Consider the following 23,655-nt stretch of genomic DNA (forward strand, 5'->3'; position numbering starts at 1 on the left):
TATATATGCCTCTATATATTAAAATGCGTGTACACACAAACAGAGTTTCTCTCTTTGTCTTCAATATACTTATTTTCTAGACCGCAGGACGAAGTTCTTCTTTGGATTTCTTGTACTTTTCGTTATGAAAATGTCTTCGTCGTGTCATTTCCTGTGGTTTATAGATGCGTATTAACAGATAATGATAACCCGAACACTTGTGTTAATTGCAATTGAGTAACTATCATCGAGTGTATTTTATTGATAATGCGCGTGCGTGTTTGTACATATAAACACACATTGACGTTTCTGGAATCCAAAACGAAAGTGTAGGCAATATCATTACATCTCCCTTTCTCTGCAACAAATATCATAATACAATACCTGTTAGACAAAACAAACATGACAAATAAAATGGAAAGTCTAGTTTAGGGTAGACTGCATGAACAGCAAAGAAGGGGATTATTCTACCTCATGAGATACTTGTTGAGATGTTATGTTTTGGTTTTCATCATAAGTTTATCATTGATGCCGGTCGCACTATTCTACCACTACGGTACGCCTTTGAGGGTCGTTGTGCATGTTTGGAGCCGCACACACAAGTGGACCCACAGAGGTCGAGCATTTCTGTAAAGCCATTTTTAGGAGGTATTGTGACATTTGTGGGATAGGTGTCACCGGAATGCTCCTTATATGTTGTTCTTTACAGCATATAACTTTTGGCATTCGCCAGGAGATAGGACAGGTGACCACCTGTATGGGGTATTACTGTCCCAGCCTACAGACACAGGGTTTTGTACCATTACCGTTTGGCAACGGTATAGCAATGGTAGATTCTCCCTGAGTGCATGTTAGTCAAATACCTATTTTGTTTTTTCTGACGTGCTGCTATATATCACATCCTCCTCGTGGTGGTAGTTTCTGATGTTGATTATCAGTGGAGAATGGATTCGTCTATGCAGTTAAATGGGCTGATAATAGAAAAGAAACAAAAGAAAACACAAAGTTCACGGATAGAATTCGTCATTATATTTACTCCTCACAACTTGCTATTTCAACTTCCAGCACGCGTCTCACCGCCTGGCGCCTCGCCTCTTCCAGCAGGCGTTTTATTAAAAAAAAAACTGACTTCATTTCATTTGCATATGTGAGCGGTAGGCGGTGTCATCTCGTGAGATTCCACGAGACCATACCTTATAAAACCACGGCTGCCATCTTTAATCTCTCTCTCTCTCTCTCTCTCTCTCTCTCTCTCTCTCTCTCTCTCTCTCTCAAACCCCACCTGAAGGTAATTCGTATAGACGCATAATGCACACGTATAGGCGCTTGCTTACTTGCTTATTATATTCAACTCTACATTCTCTCTGGTCTCAAGAGCACACATGTGGCATTGTCGACGTGGTGGGTTTCTTGTCGGCACTCCTTCATTGGAGTTCTCAGAAGGGGTGTCGGAACTATCGGCATCAGCGTTAGGGTTTGCACTGCAATCATACAATCAAGCTGACTTCTTCATCTTCATCGGAGCTCTCAGAAAGGGTCCTTTGAAGTTTTTTTCTTTAAAATAAACACAACGTGAAAAAAAAAACAAAGAAAAAAATGCTAGACGATTAATACACACATAAACACAATATCAAGAGAAAAGACGAAAGAGAATCATACACTCATACATGAAAAACGAGACGATATGCTGCAAAACGGAATAACAGACTCGTAGAAATGAATAAAAAAACAAACACTCTGACACGAAAATGCAAAAACAAAAGATATGAGTACATTCAGCGTAAAGTTCATTGATAAAGGAAATTGCATTGTTTTGAAATCAATGTCAACGTCGAAACTGTTTAAATTTGAGCTGTCATTCAAAAAGTTGCAACAAGTACTAATGTAGATGTACTTTTAAAACAACGTGTGTTTAAAGCATTTTTTGTTTATAGTTGAACTAATTCAGCTTTCCAGGTGTTTTTTTTATTTGTTTTTTGAAAAAAAAGTCAATTAAAAAAGGACAATTTTTGAACGTGAGTTTATATAGATGTCTAGTAATCTCGAATTTTTTTTCTGTATGCTCCAGTGTTTTTTAACATACTTTTGTTGTTGTCGTTGTTGTTGTTTACAGGAAAATATTTTTTTTGAAAAGAAGTCATAACTGGAACGTTTTTTGTCTAGATCAAGGTTAAATGTGCTATAAATTGTCTTATGCATGGGAAAATGTTATGTAATGATGTATTTTTGAAGAAGATGTTATATGATCTGATGTTTGAACAATGTATTATGCATAATGAAGTATATTTGTCGTCAGGAATTCAAGCCATAATTAAGTAGGTGTAAATTAAAATGAAAACACAGGTTATAAGAAAATAAAAATTAAACGATTATTAAGACGAATGGTTGGCCTAAAAATAAGTTAAATTTTAGAGAGGGGACAAGAGAAAATTACGTAAACGGGTATTTTGAGAGGATTTCGGATGTGATAAGCCAAAAGTGAGATTTTTTTTTGTGTCTATAACATTTTTCGCAAGAAAGTTACTTGCAAGGGAACAGCATTAGAATGCACCTATAGGAAAATATAGGTGGAAACCTGCGATATTGTAGCTTTAAAGGCATGCTGCAAATAACGGCTTCGAGCGAAAGGGTAAGTTCGACACAATAAATTAAAAATGCAGGCATTGGAGAGAATACGAGAATTCTTTAAGGTATCAAAGGGCATATAATGGTCAGTATCAAGGACAAATCACATATAGTAATAAGAATGGGGAAAAGTAAAATATGCCATAAATACGTAGGAAGAAAATATATAACATATTTTTAGAGATGAATGTGTACGAGATAGCCCTGTTTTGGGATTTAGGACGCTCTGATGGGAAAAAGGAAAACTCACAGAAATCCTTGCCATAGTTAGAATTTAATGCGCTTAAAGAACCAAATCCGTTGCCACTCCATTCTCCATCATTGACAGTTTTTTTTTTTTTTTTAATTACATTTTCACCCCAAACAAGGCACATTGCCACTTTGGTGTAGGGGGCTACTATCAGGGGAAACATCTACTGGGGTACTATGTAGGGATTAGGGCAGCGAGATGTTGGTTCACGTTGCACTTGAACTTATGCATGTCAGTACAGTTGGGGAAGCAGTGACCCGGAATGGAATTCCAAAGTCTAGCAGTTCTGGGGAAGAAACTACTGGAGTAGAAGGATCTTTTACATCTAGGGATCTTTACAGTGTGGTGGTGGGATTTTGCAGCTTGTCGGGTCTGTCGAGGGTGTTCACGTCGTGGGGGCACAAGTGCTTGCAGTTCTTCAGAGCATTCACCATTATAATACTTGTAGAACAGGCAGAGGGATGCAACGTTTCGACGATGGGACAGAGGCTGGAGTTTTGATGCCAGTTTAGGGCCTATCAGATTTGCGACTCTCTTTTGAACCCTGTCAAGGAGCGAGAGACTAGTAGCCGATGCACCGGCCCAAATATGACAGCAATACTCCATACATGGGCGAATAGTGGCCTTATAGAGGTACAGGATACTTTCGGGTGTTAAAAGTTTTCTAGCACGGTAGAGAGAGCCCACCTTCCTTGCAGCGGCCCTGGCAATGCCCTCGATGTAACTGTTCCAACTCATGTTTCCTGTGAACGTTAGGCCAAGGAGCTTGAGAGACGTACTCTCAGATAAAGAGTCGTTGGCCATTGCTATAGGTGGTAGAGAAGGTTTCTTGTAATTATTGAATGAAACCAGTTTTGTCTTGGTGGCATTGAACGTGACCATCCATTTTTGTCCCCATTCCACTACTGATTGGAGGTCATCCTCTAGTGTTTCTGCCATTACTTTAGATATATGTTCGTTTGTTTTCCTGTCGTGCCTGCTCTAGAGTGTGGTGTCATCAGCATATATCCCCATCTCAGAGGTAATCTTGTCGGGGAGGTCATTTATGAATATCAGCTAAGCTAAGTAGAACACCTCATAATACTCTATTCAACTACTTTTAAAATTAGATACACCCAGTGTTTATAAGGAAATTTTATTCCACCAGTCAACAACACTCAGTCTCATTCCACGGTTTTTGTTGAAGATTATGTAAATAAACGTTGTTATTGTTTATAACATGCACTTTCCGTAATTTTCTTTTGATTGCTTGGCAGTGTGACCTCGTGAGATTCTACGAGACCACGCCTTATAAAGTCACGACCGCCATCTTTAACCTCTCTCTTTCTCAGACCCCACCTGAAGGTAAGTCATATAGCCACATATTGCACACATGTGGGCACTTGCTTCTTGGCTTATTACAGTCAACTCTACAGTCTACATATGTGTAGTTGCGCAGGACTTGGTATGACGCTTGAAACTGGAGTGTAGCGCCAGTGCAGCAACACAATTTCAGGCGTTGTTCCCGATTGTTTGATTTTCTTGGGAATGATATTGGTAGTCCCTATCTGACGTACTATGAAGCCATTTACTTGTGGTGTCCGAGGTGAAGAGGTCTCATGGCTGAAACCTCAGTTTTTGGTAAGTTCACGGTAGAGATGACTTGAAAAGTGTTGTCCATTGTCGCTGACTACCTTTGATCGTATGCCAAACTCTGACAAGTCTTGGCACATGATCTTCCCTATAACACTGCAGCTAGGCGTTGGACTATACGATACTTCGATTAATAGTAAACTACTATCAACCATTGACTTTCATGGATATTAAACAGGTCTGCACCAACTACGTCACACTGTTTGTTGGGATGTCCTGTTGAATAAGGAGTTCTTGCATTTGGGATGGCTGATGTGTTGGCAGATACATGACTGAACTGTTCAATGTACCTATTCATATTTACCCAGTAAAGAATGTCCTTGGCAAGGAGTTTTGTTTTTTCTTGTTCTAAATGAACGAAATGAAATTGTTTTAGTATATCTTTTTGAATTGCATGGGGACGACGATTTGTTGTCCTTTGAGGATGAGACCATCAACAATTGAGAACGGATTTTTTAAATCCCAGAACATTCTAATGTAAATGGGCAGCTGCTTTCCATTCCGTGATAATAGTCTATCAGCTGGTTAAGTAAGGGATTTGCTGTTTTACAATTTCTCAATTTTTCAATGCGATCAATGGAGAAACGAACCGTATCAACCCGGACATCAAGCCCGGTAGAGTCCACATTACCGGGTGGTTGTAGGCGTGATAGTCCATCGGCCCAGATGTTGTCAGATCCCTTGTCATATGTGAGCTTGAAGTTGTATCCCTGGAGTTGTATTAGCATTCGTTGCAGACGTGCTGGGGCCGAGGTGAGCGGTTTGTCAATAATTATAGTGAGGGGTTTTTGGTTGGTGACGACTTAAAAATTTTGGCCATAGAGTTATGTGTTAGATCGTTATGTGCCAAATACAATAGCCAGTAGCTCACAGCCAATAATGCGTATCTTTGTTCCGTTTGTGCAAGGCTCATGCTAGCATACGTCACAGGCGATAGATTGCCATCTGCATCCGGTTATAGCAGAGCTGCACCTATTCCCCGTATACTCTCGTCACAGTGCATGTAGATTGGAGTTTTAAGTTCAAATAGCGAAGCAGGACGTTTCAGATACTTCACTCTTTGGTTGTTTGAAAACTTTCTGGTGGCGTTGTTCCCCCTGAAAACCAGAGTCCTTGTGTAACAGGTGACGCAACAGGACAGTTCGGGAGCTGAAGTCATAGACGAAACGAGATACGTATGAAATCACACCCCAAAATAGTTGTAATTCTGTTTTGTTCTGACATCTCCTCTAGGTTACGTACCTTTGCCAGGTCTGGTTTCAATGCGGTATGTGTGTACAGGTTTCTAAAATAGAAGAAGGAATCGACATATTCGACCTTGCAACTATGTGATAAATTTATCCACGTGAACAGGAGAGAAATCGATAAATTTTATATTCCAGAGTGGGGTATATCTACCACTGAAAAAAGAGGAAATTTTCAATAGCTTTGTAGATATGCACTTGATCAAACTAGTGTACGCCGGAACCCTGGGAGAAATTGAGTTGCGAGTAGAGGGTAACCGACATATTCGATCTTGGAACCCTGTTAGAAATTGATCGACAGTTACGAGGAAAAATCGATAAGTTCGACGAGGTTAAACAGCAGTTAGCTAGCACGCGTAAGGGGCTCTCGATGTTGAATATTACGAGGCTATAGCTTACAAAAAATCGAGAAAGTGTTAATACGAAAATTGCCAATTTGCAAATCCTGCGGGAAGAAGTTTGGAACATCTCCGGTAAGATAGACAAGGAAATATCCTGAGGCGAAATATTTTTTCAGAAATACTTTCAAGTGTTACATGTTAAGCCGGTTAAGGCAGACTGAACAGTCCTTATGTATGTGCACTGAACATCCGAAAGTGTGGCTAGAAGCCCTGGAGTTGGGACACTTAGTCCCCAATTATAATAAGCTCCGAACAATTATGAGAGATGCTAGAGAAGATATGGCGAATATTACCTGGCTGCCTAAGACGGCTTGTGGATCCGGATAAGAGAACTCTGGACGTGGGCTAAAGCCCTGGGATATAGTACCCCACTAAACAATAGTAGACAACTATTTGCTGTGTCCCCACTCCTCTTGACACACCCAATCTAAGTTTGGTGCCAGTTACTGGCTAGAGTTCGAATTTATAGCCCTCGACGTGGCTAAGGATAGGTTTATATTCTGACAAGAGGCTGAGAAATGTCAGACCTGCAGTCTGGAAACGTATCTTTAGGGAGTTGAGTTAGTACTTTTCGGGCACTCCCTAATAAAATAAATATTTCAACACAAGTTACTTAATAAACGAACAAAAAACTTCGTAAAACGTAACAAGGAAAAGATTTATTGAAGCAAGTCAGGGTAAGATGCCAAACAGATATAACTAGGATAAAACTTGTCTGCCTTTGCCCGGTAGTTATTCCCAAGTGGGAATCGTCGATACCGTTGTAGGCAGAGAGAGAGAGAGAGAGAGAGAGAGAGAGAGAGAGAAAGAGAGAGAGGATGAGGAACCAGGCCGGCTCTCTTTGGCGTCTCGCTGGAAAAAGGAGTTTTTTCTCATCCGGAACGGAATCAATTACAGTTCCTTAAGGGGGGGTAAGGAAGATCCCTGCGTTATGCCTCTGATTGGTCAGTATATGCTATATCGCACAGTCATGGGAGGCACTGACGCACAAGAAAAAGAGTTCTATTTGTTTCTGCTACATATCGATTGACGAGCTCAGTGGCTAGCATGAGGCCACGGCATTTGTAAGCAGGAATGGTACGAGCAAATGAAATGTTAAAAGGAATAAATTTATAAGGTAAATTTGTTAGAATTGCAGATCAGATTAGAAGGCCGGAATATGAATGGTGCAAAGGTCGTCTCCCATGGGGTAATAATGGCATGAAGTATGATGAGTATGATAGTGGTTCTGATGGCGATGTTGGTGGCGGCAGTGTGGTATTAACGAACGAGTCAATGGGCGTGACAGTAAGAAACGCATCAAAGCTACTCACGCCAGCAGGGAAGTTAGTCCTCGTCAGAAGTCTACTGAAGCCGAGATGACCTCAACTAAAACAAATGCTGAATTTGATACTCCCCCAAGAAGAAGCTACCGAAGAAGAATGGAAGAAACAAATAAAATTGATTTTACATTTTTTTTCTCTCTCTCTCTCTGTTTTTTTTCTTTTTTCAGGAAAGAAAACAGTATAAACTGTATAATGGTGATCTTTCATCCCAGAAAAATACAATGATCTAGAGAAAAGGGAATAAAAAAAAAAGAAAATGTTTCTTTTTTTTTTTTTAAAAAAAACAAAGGATTTTTGACGAACATTCATTAGACTAAGTGTTTAACCCCAGACCAGACTAGACAATTTTCTAAAAGGAAATAAGGTTAAAAAAAAACTAAGCAGAAGGCGAGTAGTCGCCCTCAATTAGAATTGTACTTTTGCTTTTAATAATGATCTAGACAATGACACATATATAATCTTTTCTTGCGTGATTAGTGCATGTTGCATCGATTTTGAATAAGGAGTGATCAGTCTTGTTACAGTGATTCAGTCATGTGGGAGGTGTATTGATGGGTTAGACTCAACCATTTCCTTTGGAAGCTGGGTTAGCTAAGCGAGAGAATGTGGACAACAACGCTACAGTGTTAAAATTTTACATTAATGATGGTTAGAATAGAGATTGTTTAGTCGATGACGCAACCAAACTGAGGAATAGTAGCTTCAATTTGCGGATTTGGGATCGATAATAATTTGTTAATAATAACATTGTTTTGCTTAGAAAACAATTGACTTCGAGAGAATGGTATTGAAAGTTATTTGCGCTAAATTTGGAAGCGATATCTGAACCTGGGGTCATCTCCTTAGGACGACCGGCATGAGAAGAAGTAGATAGAAATTTTCTTCAATAAACGGTTATGCGCGGTTAGCATAGGACCAATCTGAAGAGAAGGGGATATGTCGTAACGATCGTCGATTGGCTAGTTTTGACTGGGGTGCTTCATTCTCCACCTATCACTTCATTATATAAGCTTATGCACGAGCAATTTTGGGCAGTAGAGTTGAGTTGACAGTGAGTTGAATAGAAGCCCCTGGCCACTTGAACGTTCGCTGACATTGAAATACCGCCGTTAAGATCTCTCAAAAGCTGAATACCCTGGTTAAATACTTTTGTCACATATGGTATTTTGCACAAACAAAATAGATTTGCTTTTAGCTAAAACCCTCCTTTGCTGATAATTCATTGCTTGACATTATTGCTGAAAAACGCCTCCTCTCATACCCGTATCTGCAGACTGTTGGTGACAATATAAAAAGAAAAGAAAGAACAAAAGACCGATTAACATAATTGTGTCTGTAATTATCCCACCTATAGAGATTTACGATAAACGAAAATTGAATCCGAATGTATGGGTGATTGTTTCTCCAGGTGAACGCGCTGTTGATCGCAGATAATTCGACACCTGTTGAACTGTGAACTCTGAAATGATTTAATTAAAACAGTTTATACAATTATCTTTGTTAAGTGGTATTATATTAGTACTAATCAGCCGCAGATGATGCTACATGTGTTGAATTGTGGACTCTGAAGTGATTTTAATTTCAACTGCCTGTACAGTGTATCTTTGTACAGTGGTATTATATTGGAACTTTGTAGTTATATAGATTCTGTTAATATATTTTTTTATAAAAAAGAAAACCAATGACTGATGTTTTACTTATTGCTTCTGCGGGGTTTTTAACCAGACGGTTAACTTGAGGGTTTTTTTTTTTCAGGATACATCTATCGGAAGAAGACTACCGTCTTTAGCGCTGGGAGAGGGCTGGCTCGCATATGAACAAAAACAATCACGTGGCGTGTGGCTGCCCCTATCTCTATGGATTTGCGAACTTTTATTGTTAAAACAGAATAAGCAGAATCCCTCAACAAACTGTTGAACTTTTTTTAAGTCCTTTTAAATTCATAATGCGGTCGAATCTGCCAGGGTAGATGTGCATTAAGTCAGCTACACAGTTAATGGGTTGGTGCTGGGATGAGATAGCACAGTTCATTGTCACTACTCTAAGAGCTACTGATGTTGACAAGCCCAATATAGCTGGTGGTGGTACATCGAGCACGTAGAATTGTGTATCCAGCTATGAAAAGTTTTTGTATTTTGTACCTAATATTTGTGGTGCCATAACAGTTTATCTTTGTGCTGTTGTTAGTAGGCATTGTGTTGAGGTTAGTGATTCGATCATTGGGTTTCCAGCTTTGTTTATACTGGTGAGGTATATCTGCCGGATTATGAGGATAGGCAGACGCCTCGTTGAGTTATTAATTGCCAACATGCAATTTTATTTGCATGTGCCCCTCATACCCTCAGGTTGAATGTATGCGTACGTGGATGATTCATCAACTTGATGCTTAAATCATCAAATCCCTCATTCTTAGGGTCTTTCATATTTAGCGATTTTCCACAGTTGGTTTCGATCGAGCTTAAGGTGAGGTTTTCCATTGCTGTATCTATGTCAGCAATGGCTTGCTTGTCATGTTTGGGGACGCTGTTGACTTTCCTCCAAGCTCCCGTTGTGAATGTCCCAATTATTTACGACTGTTAAGCTAGAGTTTTCCTTGTGAATTGTTAGCCTTATGCTTCCCTAAGATAAAGACTGTACCCCAGTGGCCTATTTTGCCACATATATTGCATGTGTTATTCTTAGGAGAGCAGTGTTTACTGCCAAAACGATAGTTGTATCCACAATTTTTGCAAACATCTCCCTATTTTCTATCACTACTCCAGTATGTAGCATGATTTATTGTGGCTATCTGTGGTGACCCTGTATCTGGTGGGGTTGACTGACATATACTGCTGATGCCTCATGTAAACGGGCTAGTTTAACAGCCTCATCGATGTTGTAAATCTTTGATTTGTTCAGTTGTTCCTTTTGAAATTTGGGTATCTGCATGTTGACAATCAATAACTCAACGAAGCGTTTGCTTAATTTGTCGGTAGTAAAGTTGCATTTCTTAGGTAGAAATTGACATTTGTTAAGGAAGATGTTCATTGTTTCAGTTGCTTTTTGTTGATATTTGCTGAGTTCTGATTCTACAGACGCGATGGTTGGTTGCCGTTTCGAGCTGCCTCATGAAAGCAGCGAATATTGTATTTATTTTGCGGTCGTCGTCTGTCATCGACAAACTGGTGTATCGGTGTCAGAATTAATGGCGGCTTGTCTTCGTGTTTTGTTGCTTTGACATTGAAGTAAAGCTCCGTACGCTGTTGAAAGATTTGGAACAAAACCGCATCAGTGAATACTAGGTGCTTATGTTGACACTGTAACCATGCTATCTGCCAGTTTGTAGCAGTTATTTTGTGAAATGTCGCGCGAGTGAGCGAGAATTTGTGTAGCATGGACGGTTAAAGAAAATGAACTGCTGTTTATACCTTCTATTTTTTTGTGAACCGTGATGTCATAGGGCTGTCACTCTGCCATGCCCAGTGATGCATGGATGTGTATTAATAGATAATAATAATGCGAAAACGTGCGTTACTTATAATTAAGGAACTGTCATGTATTTTATTGATAATGCACATGCGTGTTTGACCATATAAATAACAGATTGATGTTCCGGGAACCCAGAACAGAAGGGTATGCAATACTATTACACGTCGCACTTTATGAGACGTATATATATACTATGCAATATTCCAATTACTGTAAAATGTGAATCAGTTATCATTGTTATATGTCTAACTAAAATTAAGGCAATTTTTATTAACCTTTTTCATAAGCGTCTTACACGTGTTTCCTCGTGCATATGGCCGATGTTGCCAACACACAAATCACAAAATAATAACTATTAGAGAAGTACATGAAAAATATTACAGAAATTCACAAAAGAACAAAAAATCTTGGAAATTCAAAAAATCATTACTCATACTGCGTCAATCGCTTTACTGCTGATTAGTAAAATATCAATATTTTGTTAAATATACGTCACAACAAAATAAAAATCATATCACCATACAACTGCTTTAAGGTTAGTTATTTCCAAATTCTTTATTCAAATTTATGCGATATTCACGAAGTTATAACATTTTATTCTTTATTTAGGAATTTCCACTGTCCATCACTTTATTGCAGGTCTCTTAAAATGTTTTAGGGCAAAATACAATGTTTTACCTTGCGAACTTTACTTTTTATTATACTTTTCTGTCAAAGAATAATAAACGAAAGCATATCCTAGGTATAAACCTCATATAAATGAATTATTCATCGACATGTCCACCATTTTTTAAATAACTTAAAACAACCTTTTGTCCCCCGAAGAAGTCAATTGTTTGATCTTAAAAGGAGTTATGGCTCTAGCAACATCAACTATGTTCCTCCGCAAGGCATGCTTTGAAGTAAATTGTCCTCCTTCCTTATAAACTCCTCTTTTTAATCTTGACAAGAGATATTCAAAGGGGTTAAAGTTTGAAGAACACGGTGGTCAGGTCATGACAGTTTCCCCAACGCATCCCATGGATTCAAAGAAGGCTGCAGTCGCCCCAAGCAGAATGAAATGGTACGTTGTTATGTATAAAAATCATCTGAAAGCAACGTAACAATGGTAGGTCATCTAATCATGTCGACAAATGATTATCCCAAAAGGCTGTGTACGCATTGCTGGTAAGGTTTACACCTTCTGGAACTCGACATGGTCCAATCAACATCCCTAATGATTCCGCCCAAAACATAATGCCTCTACCTCTTTGTGGCGATGAACTCTACAAGAGGTCGGAGTTCCGTTCAGGTTTCAAACTTTGATACATCTATCCAGACCGTCAAGAGTAGCATGCGCCTCATCCCTAAATAGAACCTGTTGAAAATCCATTTTCATGTAATTCTGTGTCCAAGCCATTCGTTTTTCCCTATGTTTTTTGCTCAATGGAGGCCTTGGAAGAGGTTTGATTTTCCTTGCAGCCTCATTCAACACCTTGTATCCGGCCTGCCTTGATCTTGTAGCGATTCCAGCTTTTTAAAAAACGGGAGCACTGGTGCTGTTTGTGTTTCAGTTGACTTCCTTATGAATTTTCTGAATATCACGATCTGAAAATTTTCTCCTGGTGCCCTTATTTTTCTGGATTTGTGTTCGGGTATTCAAGACTAAGGCCACGGTTTGATCCCTTTCCAGCTCCGTGACTAAATCATTCTGCGAGTCCAGTAACTATCCTTTGCTTTTCGATAACTTTTAATCACCTGATTTTTGGGCATTTTAAGAGATCTGCAATAAAGTGGTGGACAGTATAATTTCCTTGATAATAAATAAAATGCTATAACATCATGAATATAGCATGAATTTTAATAACATTTTGGGAAAAACCTAACCTTAAAGCAACCTTTTGATGGTAAAATTCTCATTTTATTGTGACCTATACTTAGTGAAATATTGATATTTTACTAATCTACAATAAAGTGATTGACACAGTATTGATATGCCGTCCAAGGAAACAAATTCCTACAGTAGAGAAAGTTATCTACTTCATTGTATGCATAAAACATCCCAATATAGAATGTTTTATAATATGATTGAATATATCTTTATCCATACCATCATCACATGCTTTTCTCTTTCTCTCATTCTTTTCGTGCCTCATTACTCTCTATATTTACATCTCTGTCTATAGGATCTGAAGGTGTACCAATTACGGGACTATCAGCAGATGTGATATTAATGCCTGCTGACTTCATATACCGTGTCACGATACTGCGCTCAATCAAAGGAACTGTTGTAAACGTTAGGGGGCTAACGATAGAATCACTGAAACTAGAAATGCTTACAAACATAAATACTTAACAAAGGCAGATAGTTTCCAAGTACATAAATACACATTTTATTACAAATTGACAAACATGAAAGTCATGTAACATCACAATACAGAACAACAATAATTTAGAAATAGTTAAAGTCCTACTGTGTCTCATAGTGGGACAATGTTCTCACCCGGGTAAAACCTTATATTTCTTGTTAAGGTCGAAACATCTCTGTCTTTTCCCGTAGGCGCTATGCCCACTGTGTGTTAATGCGGCTTCCCGTCTCGATGTCACCGTGTCTGTGTGTGTGTGGGTAAAGAAAATTCACTCCCCGGTGTCTATCTAAGCTGGTGTTTTCGTCCAAATTCTCCTACAGACCTTAAGATTCATCGTCAGACTATTACGGTAGACACTTCTTCATTAGAAAATAAGCATATTCCGTTAGTGAGTCGCTGTCAGAATCGCTGCATTTCCTCGAAGCAGCCAATCCACTTTTCTTTTAACGGCCTCGCTGTCATAATGACAGTTGAATATCCATGTTTATCTTCTATAGGTTCCATGTGATGCAACAATATCCATTACTTCTGATAGTTTGCATGCGGTACAACAAGATCCACTAATATATTCTATGGATTAGATGTTATCCTACAATTATTTTAAATTGTTCATGGAGGAGAAATTTTGGCTTACCTGACTGTGGTGGGTGTCGTATTCATTCGCTTAAGGAAAAATAATAAAAAGAAAGTTAAAATGACTGCGTCGATTTCATATTTGACATGATTATTTTATATTGGTCGCATGCGATACTAAAATATCCTTGTGTGATGCGACAAAATCTATGATTATTTTTAATAATTTGCATATGACACTAAAACAGCTATTATTATTTTTATAGTTTGCGCGTGATGCTACAATATGATGTTTTTATACTTTTCTAGTGATACTAAAATTCTATTTCTTCAGTTTGTGTGTGATAGTACAATATCTGTTATTCATAGTTTGCGTGTGATAATAATATATACACAATATTTTTATAGTTTGCATCGATACGGCCATATTTACGATTGTTTTATGTTGTAGGGGACTAAAAATTAGAGGACACCGAGGAGGAGTAATCTGCCCTTGCTCTAACGCTTGTTGTTTTTTTCCCCTTTGGTCACGGGCAGACGTGTTGCCTTTCCCTCTCAAGAAGAGGAGAACCTTTTTTCCACCACGAGGTGAGCACTAAGAACTTTTTCCACCAATCGGTGAGTCTTATCGAACTGTCGCTATTGTATTGTGTTTTGTTGTTGTTTAAATGTTTGTCAGTGTATAATAAATGTGTAAACGTAATTGGGCAATTGTGTTTATTCATATATTTTTGTTTAGTTAAAACTAACAAATTGGTGACCCCGAGAAAATATATATGTACACGCAAATACATAGAAATAAGTTCTGTTAAAAAAAAGTAAGGGTCCAAATGCATGTCGAGCATGTGGGGACTACCGAGCTTTAAATGCCGCTACGAAACCGGATAGTTACCCAGTACCACATATCCAAGATATAACAGCAGTGGCCCAGAATAATAAGGTCTTTACTAAATTAGACCTTATTCGGGCATACCACCAGATCCCTGTGGAGCCCGAACATATTCCCAAAACGGCAATTACCGCACCGTTTGGAATGTTTGAATGTTTGCGTGTTCCATTTGGTTTACGCAACGCAGCTCAAACGTTCCAACGTTTTATAGACCAGGTTCTGCGAGACTTGCCAGTTGTGTATGCATACATAGATGACGTCCTCATTGCTAACAGGAATAGGCAGGAACACATAGATCATGTGCACCAAGTATTCGATCGCCTGAACCAATATGGTGTTGTTTTAAATGCATCGAAATGTACTTTTGGTCAATCCGAGGTTATATTTTTGGGGCACCATATTTCAGAGAAGGGAATTTCCCCATCCCCAGAGACAGTCAAGTCCATCCGAGATTTCCCTATCCCTGCTACAATGAGACAGTTGCGGCAATTTTTAGGATTAGTTAACTTCTATTGTAGGTTTCTCCCTCATGTTGCCCAAGTATTTTTGCCATTGACAGGTATGCTGACAAATGTGAAGAACTGCAACATTACACTATCGGAGGAAGCAATAGCAGCATTCAACAAAGTAACGGCCATGTTAGAAGACACCGCAAAGCTGTCCCACATTCAACCCGATAGTGAACTTTGCCTGGCAGTAGATGCATCTGTAACTGGAATTTGAGCGGTCCTGTAGCAAAAATGTAATGGGAACTGGCGACCTATTTCTTTCTTCTCCAGGAAATTGACTGACGCAGAAACACGCACATTTTCCAGAGAGTTGTTGGCCTTGTTTTCCGCAATAAGACATTATCGGCACCTCCTAGGGGGACAGCCATTCTACTTGGTGACTTGGTGACTTGGTGACTGACCACAAGCCTCTATTAGGCGCTCTGCAGTACTCCTCAGACAAGTACTCTCCCCGAGAGGTTCGTCAGTTGGATTATATCCTACAGTTTACGCCGGATGTCAGACACATGAAGGGAGCTGACAATATACCAGCAGATACACTGTCACGAGGAATAAACTCCTTCACATTGGGACCTTCCGTCGAAGCCAACACCTTAGCTAGGAGCAAGAAAAAGACGAGCACCTGCAATAGCTTCTGCAGAATAATAGAACATCACTGCAGCTGGTGAAAATGGCACACCCCAACAGCCCTAGAAAAATAGTGTGTGATATCAGCACTAACAAACTGCGCCTATATGTTCCAGCATCCTTAAGGAAACGCATATTCAACACGGTACACGGGTTATCACACCCAGTGGCCAATGCGTCGATACGTTTGATGACAGACAGGTATGTCTGGCCGAGGATGAAAGCAGACGTGCGAGAATGGACAAAGAAGTGCGTGCAGTGTCAAAAGGCCAAGGTCGGTCGACATACACGTGCGCCACTAGCCACATTTCCAGTACCTGATGAGAGGTTCAAGCACATACACCTCGACATCACCGGTCCATTTCCGACATGTGAAGGCCAATGTTATCTTTTGACATGTGTCGACAGATTTTCAAGGTGGTTTGAAGCCTTACCAATGCCGGATATGACAGCATACACAACAGCCAGAACTTTCCTCGCTGGATGGGTAGCAAGATTCGGTGTCCCGGAAAATGTGACAACTGACAGAGGTAGACAGTTTGAGTCCGAACTGTTTCATAAACTCTCAGGACTTTTGGGCACCAGAATTATACACACGACAGCATACCATCCACAAGCAAACGGAGCAGTCGAACGTCTACATCGCAGCCTAAAGTGCTTACCAGCAATACAAAGTGGTTAGAACACCTTCCTCTAATTTTGCTGCGTTTGCGCACATCAGTGAAGAAGGATATGAATTGCTCAACAGCAGAAGCGATGTATGGTACAACACTACGCCTGCCAGCACAATACTTTTGTGATACACCAAATAAAGTTTGGGACCCTGCATCATTTGTTGATAGACTGACAAGAACCATGGCCAAAATGGCATATTCCCCATGAGGAATAAACAAGTGCGCTAACACATATGTGCCAAAGGCACTAGAGACATGCACACATGTGTTTGTTCGCGATACAGCTAGGTCGCATACCCTGCAACCACCGTACCGCGGACCTTTTAAAGTCAACAAGAAAAACAAGAAGTATTTCAGCATCCTCATAAAGGACGAAGAACAAAATATCTCAATTGACAGGTTGAAACCCGCAACACTCGAGGATGCATATTTAGAAGTAGATCCCTCACAAAGGATGCTAGTCGAAGTGACATTGGAAAAACGCCCTTATGAAAAAACACGTTCGGGCAGACAGGTAAAATGGCCTGCCCATTTAAGAGACTTTGTCTCTACATAAAAGAAAACAATCCTCTCACAACATTCAATTAAAAGTACTCCGTATTTACGGGGGGGGGAGTGTTGTAGGGGACTAAAAATTAGAGGACACCGGGGATGAGTAATCTGCCCTTGCTCTAACGCTTGTCATCTTTTTCCCTTTGGTCACGGGCAGACGTGTTGCCTTTCCCTCTCAAGAGAGGAGATCCTTTTTTCCACCATGAGGTGAGCACTAAGATCTTTTTCCACCAGTCGGTGAGTCTTATCGAACTGTCGCTATTGTATTGTGTTTTGTTGTTGTTTAAATGTTTGTCAGTGTATAATAAATGTGTAAACGTAATTGGGCAATTGTGTTTATTCATATATTTTTTGTTTAGTTAAAACTAACAATGTTTCCATGAATCACTTTATATTTGCAGTACACACCGTACTATCACCCCTGCGACCTACATCAAACCATTTGCTGTGATAAAAAGCTTTGCAAAAATATACGGGGCTATGAGTGCGAGTATCCAGGACAGCGTTGCTACTGTCATGGTTTTTCCTTTAGAAAATTTCTATTGAAACCGCCATCACGGAAGTAATGTGAATCTTATTACATTGTTCCAGCAAATAAAAAAGTTCTAGCTTCGTTCTATTTGCAATTCTTATTTGTGTTTACTAAATAAAGATAAAATTAAAAAAACTGTCCGCTTTTGTTCTTTTCCGCTATTTTCCTGGTGCACAGAAGTTTCTTTTTTATGAATATTATAATACACGAGGAACATCATAGAGTATTAGCATAAAAATTGTTTTTCTCTGCAATTTCGGTGTTTGCATAAACTTCACATTTGCTTTCGGCACTTCCATGCTGCGTCCGACGTTTTAGCAAACGAAAATTGCAAAAAAAAAAAAAAAAAAAAAAACCAACAACAACAACAAAAAACAACAACAACAAAAAACAACAACAAAAAAGAAGCAGGAGCACATGCTTTCGGTTGGAGTTTTTGAATTGACTTTCTTCCTGGCTTATCCAACCAGAAGCCAGCTCTCAGTCACGTGACCGAGTATATCAAACGTGAAATTTTTATAGCTTACGTGTGTTGCTACAATATCTATTATTTATAGTTTACATGTGATACAAAAATATCTATGATAATTTTTATAGTTTGCATGTGATGCTATATAATATATATGAATTCTTTAATAATTTGCATGTGATACTAAAACATATTATTTTTATAGTTTGTGTATGATGCTATATTATCTAAGATTTTTTATGATTTGAATGTGATATAAATTTAATAATTATTATTTTTATAATATGCGTGTGATGCTGAATATCTAAAGATTTTTTAATATTTGCATGTGATACGAAATATGTATTATTATTTCTTTATAGTTTGCGTGTGATGCTACAATATTTGTGATTTTTTTTTTATAATTTGCCTCTGGCACTAAACATCGGACCAAGTAAAGAATAGATACCCTGTAGCAGACGACGACGACGATGACTAGTGACAACCGGCGCACATTTCAATTGACACCGGTGATTCGACCTTGACATTGGCACAAGCACATGGCGTTGGTTGTTTAATTTGTTTAATTTTAATAAAATAAAATAAACCTGATTTCGTGTCAAATAGCAGACATAAGCGAATATTCGCAAGCACGATTTAAAAAAAATATATTTACAAAACTTTGAAGATTTAAAAGAAAAAAATATATTTACAAAGCATTTTTTGAAATAACAAAACGAACGTATTTAAATAAATGGGTGTCTTTCTGAGTACGTTTTTAATATATTTATTAATGGCAGGAACAAATATGAAAAAGATTTGTGTTATATAATATATTTTTTACATCTCGATCGCTTATACTTGTGATTGGACCAAGTAAAGAATAGAAACCCTGTACCAGACGACGACGACTAGTGACAACCGGCGCACATTTTAATTGACACCGGTGATTCAACCTTGACATTGGCACAAACACATGGCGTTGGTTGTTTAAATTTTTTAATTTTAATAAAATAAATTAAAATAAACCTTATTTCCTGTCAAATAGGAGACATAAGCGAATATTCGCAAGCTTTTTAAAAATATATTTACAAACTTTTGAAGACTTAAAAGAAAAATATATATTTACAAAACATTTTTTAAGTAAGTAACAAAACGAAGTATTTAAATAAAAGATATCTAAATAAAAGTGTGCGTTGCTGAGTACGTTTTTAATATATTTACAGAACTTAAAAAAAAACTTAGAATAATAATAATTATAATTATAATAAAATAAATAAATACATTTAAGCCAAACTTATTAATGGCAAACACAAATATAAAATAACTGCCTTGTTCGGATTTTGTGAATGTTTCAGTTTGTTTCACGTATTTTTGCGACCAAGATTGATTTTTATGTACAGCGTTTTTTTTTTTCTTAAAAAAAACGCTATACATAAACATCAATTTATAATTTACATTTGATACTAAAACATCTATTATTATTTTTATAGTTTGCATGTGATTCTGGAATATATGTTTTTTTTGCATGTCATAGTATAAGATCTGTTATTAATAGTTTGCATGTGCTGCTAGAATATCTGTTTTTTTGCGTATGATAGTACAATATGTGTTATTCATAGTTTGCATGTGATGCTGATATATCTGGGGGGTGCGTGTTATAGTACAATATCTTTTATTCATAGTTTGCATGTGATGCTAGAATATCTGGGGTTTTTGCGTGTGATAGTACAATATCTGTTACTAATAGTTTGTATGTCATACTAAAATATCTGGGGGTGCCTGTGATAGTACAATATCTGTTATTCATAGTTGCATGTGATGCTAGAATATGTGAGGGTTTTCGCGTGTGATAGTACAATATCTTTTATTCATATTTTGCATGTGATGCTAGAATATCTGGGGTTTTTTCGTGTGATAGTACAATATCTGTTACTCATAGCTTGAATGTGATTCTAGAATATCTGGGTTTTTTGCATGTGATAGTACAATATCTGTAATACATAGTTTGCATGTTATGCTACAATATCTGTTTTTTTGCGTGTGATAGTACAACATCTGTTATTCATAGTTTGCATGTGATGCTAGAATATCTGGGTTTTTTTGCATGTGATAGTACAATATTTGTTATTCATATTTTGCATGTGGAGCTGGAATATCTTGGTGTTTTTCGTGAGATAGTACAATATATGTTATGCATAGTTTGCATGTGATGCTGAAATATCTGGGATTTTTGTATGTGATAGTACAATATCTGATTTTCATAGTTTGGATGTGATGCTAGAACATCGGGGTCTTTTTGCGTATGATAGTACAATATCTGTTATTCATAGTTTGCATGTGATGCTAGAATATCTGTTTTTTTTGCGTGTTATAGCATCATTTCTGTTATTCATAGTTTGCATGTGATGCTAGAATATCTGGGGGGTTTTGCGTGTGATAGTACAATATCTGTTATTCATAGTTTGGATGTGATGCTAGAATATCTGTTTTTTGCGTGTAATATTACAATATAACTTATTCATATTTTGCATGTGATGCTAGAATATTTTGGGTCTTTTTGCGTGTGATAGTACAATATCTGTTATTCATATTTTGCATGTGATGCTAGAATATCTGGGTTTATTTCCATGGGATAGTACAATATCTGTTATTCATAATTAGCATGTGATGCTAGAATATCTGGGGTTTTTTGCGTGTAATAGTACAATATATGTTATTCATAATTAGCACCTGATGCTAGAATATCTGGGTTTATTTGTATGTGATAGTACAATATCTGTTATTCATATTTTGCATGTGATGCTAGAATATTTTGGGTCTGTTTGCGTGTAATAGTACAATATATGTTATTCATAGTTTGCATGTGATGCTGAAATATCTGGGGGGGGTTCGCATGTGATAGTACAATATCTGTTATTCATAGTTTGCATGTGGTGCTAGAATCTCTGGGATTTTTTTGCATGTGATAGTACAATATCTGATATTCATAGTTTGCCTGTGATGCTGAAATATCTGGGTTTTTTGCGTGTGATAGTACAATATCTGTTATTCATAGTTTGCATGTGATGCTAGAATATCTGTTTTTTGCGTGTGATAGTACAATATCTGTTATTAATAGTTTGCATGTGATGCTAGAATATCTGGGGTTTTTTGCATGTGATATTACAATATCTGTTATTCATAGTTTGCATGTGATGCTAGAATATCTGGTTTTTGCATGTGATAGTACAATATCTGTTATTCATATTTTGCATGTGATGCTAGAATATCTGGGGGTTTTGCGTGTGATAGTACAACATCTGATATTCAAAGTTTGCATGTGATGCAAGAATATTTGGGAGGGGGGTTTACGTGTAATAGTACAATATCTGTTATTCATAGTTTGCATTTGATAATGCCATATACACAATTTTTCATAGTTTGCCTGCAACACTGCTGTATTTATAAATGTTTTCTGTTTCCATGAATGACTTTATATTTCCAGTGCGTACCATACTATAAATCCTGCGACCCCAGATCTTTTTGCTGTGATTTCAACAAATGCCTGAATATACTGGGGGATTTATGCGAGTTTCCAGGGCAACCTTGCTACTGTCATGATTTTAACTATGTTCACTATTTAACGAATTTGCCGCCACGAAAATAACTCTGAATCTTTTTGAATTCTTCCAGCAAATAAAGCAGTTTTAATTGCGTTTTATTTGTTGTTCTTGTTCCTGTTTACTAAATAAACATTAAATTAAAAAGAACTGTCCGTTTTTTTACCAGCAGTCTTTGCATATTATACCAATTTCCGTTATTATTTAGGTAGTTTTGTCATGATAATAGAATATTCATTATAAATTTAATTGCTTTCATGTGCTATGTAAATTATAAATGAATGGGATCCGACGATACTGAAAATTTGTGTTTGTAGTTTCCATGCTATGCTACACGATATATGATTATAGTGTTGTAATATTTGCTGTTACCTCGTTTGAATAAGACACAACACAAATACTAATTTGAAGGATTATTTTATTTTTTGTTAACACTGCGAACATGGTAAGATGACATGCGTATAGCAGTCGTCAAAACACGTGTGTACTGGACGTTGACTCAGTGAACTCTGCCTCGTTCTCGTTGAAAAGGCACCAGCGTGCTCTACTTAGACGGTAGCAGCAGGCTGATAGGGTAGGAGTCAGTAACTCTCCTACTTGAAGTTCTTGTTTTTATCTTATGTTCCTGCACTTTTTCGGAGTAAAATGTCGGTTTTTTTTAATTTTTGTTGCTAGTTGTATTTTGTGTACATTTTTGCTTGTTTTCAATGTAAGGTTTCAAACGGTCTATTGAAACTTGTGTATGCGTGTTTGGGTTCGTTTCTATTAGGAAATATTTCGGTGTTCGTTCGAGTACAATGTAAGGACCTGAATAGGGTGCTTCTTTTTTTTTTTGAACGCGGTCTATCCTAATCCAAACTTTATCGCAGGTTTGAAGTTGATTTGTTACGTATGCTTTCTTTGTTGATTTTTCTCTGTTTGAAAAATCTGTCAGATCAAATTTTGCCATTGCTTTGTGTAGTTCTCTTGTAAAATTTTGTGTAAGTGTTTCTGTATTTTCTGTACCCATCATTAGTTGTGGTAATAACATTTGTGTACCTGTGACCGCATAAAATGGGGAAAAATTGGAGCAGTTGGGCATACTTCGAATTCTCAAGAGGACTATTGGTAGAGCTGAAATCCAAGATTCTTTTCGGGCCATTATAGCTGCTTTAATAGTTCTGTGGGCTCTTTCTATAAGGCCGTTGCATTGTGGATGATAAGATGTTGTTCGTAGCCTATAGAATCCAATAATTTTTGACAATTCAAGGAATAGTTCGCTTTCAAATTGTGTACCTCTGTCAGTTGTGACATGCAGTGGGACACCAAAGCGAGTAATCCACGTGTAAACAAAAGCTTCAAAGCAGTTTGTGCTGTAATATTTGCTATGGGCTGTGCTTCTATCCATCGACTTGTTCGATCTATACATGTTAAAACATACTGACATTGATTTGTATAAGGATTGTTGGCACATTTTGCTGGGGGTAATGGTCCAATTATATCAATGTGTACGGTATGGAATCTTGATGATGGTATTTCCAACGTTTGAATTGGTGATTTGGTATGTCTGTATATTTTTGCTTGTTGACAAGATGTGCATGATGCACATAATTCTTTTATTGTTTTATCCATATGTGGCCAGTAAAATCTAGTCTTAATCATTTTGATAGATGATTTTATTCCCGGATGTGATACTGAATGTAAGCTGTTGAAGATAGATTTCCGTAGTGTACATGGTACAAAAGGTCTACGGTATGACGTTGATGTATCACATAACACAAATTGATTTTTTCCAGATAATGTGAATTTCTTTAAGTCTGAATAGGACTGTATTTCGGTGTCTGTTTTCTGTGCATCTGCAAGTGCTGGAAGGTCGTACATATCTATTTGTACAGCAAATGTTGGGCGAGATAAACAATCTGCAACTATATTTTGGTCACCCTTCACATGGGCAATACCTGAGATTAATGCTGTCGTAATGGCTAGTTGTCTTTGTTG

At 37.7% G+C, this 23,655-nt stretch overlaps 2 long non-coding RNA genes across 6 annotated transcripts in view; both read left to right on the forward strand.

Moving 5' to 3' along the window:
* Positions 1 to 23,655, forward strand: part of LOC145276680 (uncharacterized) — an 80,559-nt gene that overhangs the window by 52,861 nt on the left and 4,043 nt on the right. The window contains exons 3-4 of one of the 5 annotated variants that reach the window (XR_013867989.1): positions 14,297 to 14,433; positions 17,498 to 17,990. The exons of 1 other annotated variant lie outside the window; for it this stretch is intronic. This is a non-coding gene — a long non-coding RNA (uncharacterized LOC145276680). Of the gene's footprint in view, positions 1 to 14,296; positions 14,434 to 17,497; positions 17,991 to 21,563; positions 21,780 to 23,655 lie in introns of those variants that run through there. 3 more of the 5 variants (XR_013867988.1, XR_013867986.1, XR_013867985.1) reach the window with 3 other exon arrangements.
* On the forward strand, positions 427 to 13,960 carry LOC145276681 (uncharacterized). The gene is made up of 2 exons (XR_013867990.1): positions 427 to 2,931; positions 3,974 to 13,960. It is a non-coding gene; the product is annotated as an uncharacterized LOC145276681 (long non-coding RNA).

The sequence above is a fragment of the Euprymna scolopes genome, chromosome 5 (assembly GCF_053919585.1).
Source record: "Euprymna scolopes isolate OS-2025 chromosome 5, ASM5391958v1, whole genome shotgun sequence".
NCBI lineage: Eukaryota > Metazoa > Mollusca > Cephalopoda > Sepiida > Sepiolidae > Euprymna > Euprymna scolopes.